The following is a 3,961-nucleotide window of genomic DNA, read 5'->3' on the forward strand; positions in this document are numbered from 1 at the left end:
TCTACATGTCCACATGGGATGACTCTCCTTTGCGGTGTTACTGTACGGGGAGTTAACGATGGCGTGTAGACAGTGAGGACGTCACTGTGTCCACGAATGTATGACCTGTTACGGTATAAGGGTTTGCTGTATGCGACATGTAATCGTATACAGGTCTGCTTATTGTCTTGAATAATGGTGCCATGTATAATGTAATAAAGTATCTTTCCCCGTGGGCTATTTCAACGTTAAAGCACCATACTAGCCTATACTAGCCCAAGGTAAATGTACACTTACACTCTACATGTAGGGGGAACGGAACGTATTTCCTATGTCTGTGTAAGACAGTGACAGTTAGAACATCTTATATTGTTTTACACAGACACACTGCCAAGGCTAGACTCACACAGACACATTGCCAAGGCTACATTGTCACACAGACACATTGCCAAGACAAGTCTGTCACACAGACACATTGCCAAGACAAGTCTGTCACACAGACACATTGCCAAGTCTAGACTGTCACACAGACACATTGCCAAGACAAGTCTGTCACACAGACACATTGCCAAGTCTAGACTGTCACACAGACACTTTGCCAAGGCCAAACTGTCACACAGACATATTGCCAAGCCTAGACTGTCACACAGACGGGACGACTGACTTCCCCACCATCCAGACAGCCCATGGTTATATGACCAGAGTGTCCTACTCTACAGTGTACATAGTGTGTGACTCGACATAACCCCTGCTACTTACACGGAGACGAACACAGCTACTAACCTGACACTAACTACACCATTAGCGGGCATGCACTGGCGCTCAGTCGGCTTTCATGGAGGTCCGTTCACGGAACGTTGAGTGTCCTAAACGGCAGATTCTACATGTTGCTCGCCCCAGTGATGTCGAGGCGGCACACAGTGATGTCGAGGCGGCACACAGTGATGTCGAGGCTGCACACAGTGATGTCGAGGCGGCAGACAGGGACTGAACAGTGAGAGAATTGGTAGCCATACTACTACAAGTTGAGTTTCATGCCGTTTTGCAGAGTATCATAATTTGATGACGATGTGTCAGCTGATGGCAGGAGATGCTGAAAACAAAGTAACTCACGTGCACGACCTTTGTGAACTGTAGTCTAAAGCCAACAAAACTGGAAGGTCAAGGAATTAGAACCTGCCACGGGACACCTCTCCGTGAATCAAATGAGCCGTAATATTGAAACTAACAGACGTAAAGGACGTTCTTACTCACTCACTCACTCAGTTCTTATGTACATTATTTCTCGTGAGAGTGCTTGAGCGGCAGAAACCTCACTAACCCATTATAAATCAGTACCTCTTCATGTCATCTACATCTACTTATCTATAATAGAAATATCGCGTCAAATATCTATCCCATACGATTTGAAGGTATCTTATTCTACGAAAACCGCCTCTCTTTTGGTCCTATATTCCCAAGAACGAAATAATATGTGTACACTGTTTAACGGATTGTTCAGTGGATTAACTAAATACATGTATTGATGTATCGATGCTATTAAAAAAGTAAAGGGACGCCCGATATTTCACTCTGTCTTGGCTCTTGCAGCACGTGGCCTTCCACTTCTAACTGGTTTCGAGGAGTGTGCACGTACTCGCCAAGACTGTGGTTCTCCTTTCACTGCAGCCACATCTCCCATCAGATGAACACCACGGCGACTACTCGAGCTCTTGTACTAAAATATTTTATTGCCTGAAATAAAACGTGAACATTGTCCCCGTGGGCCAAGACAGGGACATCAGCTGTTGAATACACATTAACTGGACAATACCTAGAATCACGTGACTGGTCAGATGACTAATCACTGGGAGTCATTGGAATGTATCACACAAGAATGGTACACAATCTCAAACTATTACATGACAGTTTGTTGGAAGGGAGCCGTTGTCATGCATCGAATGTAATTTTGCCTCCGTATAAACGTGTAATATCTGAAACAATTGTCAGTGTAAGACACAAGTTTTCCACTGTATGTACGAGGGACTGTAAACGATCGTGCCATCGAGGTAGCCCATTGTCACTGCATTGTATAACACTTCACAGGATTGCAATGTTTGAAAGGAACGTATCAGTCCATTCTCCGAAGGGTAATGTCTATTAAATGTTCAAGCACAGGACTGCCATTACAACCGATAACTAAGATTTCAAATAGGTTTTCGTGCAGCTCACCCCTTTAAACACCCTTTTCAACTGCTTACCACACATACACCCGGTTCTTATTGAAGGCAATCCATTCACATAGCTGTGATCTGTCAAGGATGTACAGCTCGAAAGAGATGCCTCAACTCTCTTTTAAAGAGGGATTAAAGGGTTTCTTATGAAAGGGAACCACTTGGTGGGATTGTGATATATATGCACACAATATTATAGGTTGAACAACAAAGTCATTTTGAACTTTTGTAGCATATATTGCATTTTTTTTGGTAAAAACTACACAACTCAAAGGCTCCTGTGGTTAGTTGTCATGTTTGTGAGTGAGTGAGTGAGTGAGTGAGTGACGACTTCAGGTGGTAGCGGAGACATCCTGTGACAGTTGAGGTATCATGCCATAGTGACGACCTCAGGTTGTAGTGACGACGCCAGGTGGTAGTGATGTCGACAGATGGTACTGACGTCGACAGATGGTAGTGACGACGTCAGGTAATACTGGAGACGTCAGATTGTAGTGGAGAGATCAGATGGTACTGGAGGCATCAGATGATAGTGGAGACATCTGGTGGTAATGACGTCGGATGGTAGTGACGACATCAGGTAGTAGAGGAGACATCAGATGGCAGTGGAGGCATTAGATGGTAGTTGAGGCATCAGGTGGTAGAAGATATATCAGGTGGTAGTGGAGACATCAGATGGTAGTGGAGACATCAGATGGCAGTGGAGACATCAGGTGGTAGTGGAGGCATCAGATGGTAGTGAAGGCATCAGATGCTAGTGGAGACACCAGATGGTAGTAACGACGTCAGGTTTGCGTGGACACACGTGAATGTGCTGTGAATTGTATCTTCGTATGGGATTTATACTGAGACTGGATATTATTTCATCTAAATATTTTCTTACTTGCAAAATCAGACATTTTCGTGAAATTGACAACTCAATTTTAATCAGTTTGAAGCAGTTATTTTGTCTCAGTCGGCGCCAGTTTGTTTGTTTCCAGTAAATCCCAGTCCATTACCAACCATTCATGAAGAGAAGTATGTCGCCGTATTGGTTGTTCAGCAATGTTGCAACCAAATAACTCTTGTGATCTTGATGATTGACATAACATTATGGTCGGACACGATATTCTATTTATAAAGATGACATCTTTCATGTTAGGATATTCCTTGAAGATCTGGATCGGGTAGGAAAGAAATTTGAGAAAGCTCATCCACTCCAAGCTTTGCTATTTTCACACGTGTAATCTGCTTCATGGTATTTTGTATCAATGAAAATCTTTAGACAAAAATCTGTATAGTGCTGATGAAATGATAAACATTTCAGAATAGACCCAAGTCCATTAATGTGGTCTGAATTTAAACTCATTCCTTTGTCGGTGTATGCGATTTTTGTTCAAGATGTTAAAATATGTCACCACGAAATAGACAGGACGTACAGTACCCGTGTTATATGTATGTACAGACCAACCTAGCTATCGACGCTTCCTAAACTCCGCTACCTGGCTGTCTTAATTGAAGCTTTTGAACCGAAACATTCTCGCATTGCGATCACTTTCCGAACAGATTCATCGGAACCAGGAACATGACCTATCGAGTACTGGTCAGTCATCTATATCGATAGGCAATTCAAACTACACATCCTAATTCATATTTTAAAGGGCTTGATTCATTTTAAAGTGAGCATGCATGTGCACGCGACCCTAGCTCGTTCACCTCCCAATACCTGAACGGCGGCAAGATCAAAGGACGGGGCGCGTTGGCCAGGTAAAACTGAGGTAGAGTCTTAA

The sequence above is a fragment of the Haliotis asinina genome, chromosome 10 (genome assembly GCF_037392515.1).
Source record: "Haliotis asinina isolate JCU_RB_2024 chromosome 10, JCU_Hal_asi_v2, whole genome shotgun sequence".
Lineage (NCBI taxonomy): Eukaryota > Metazoa > Mollusca > Gastropoda > Lepetellida > Haliotidae > Haliotis > Haliotis asinina.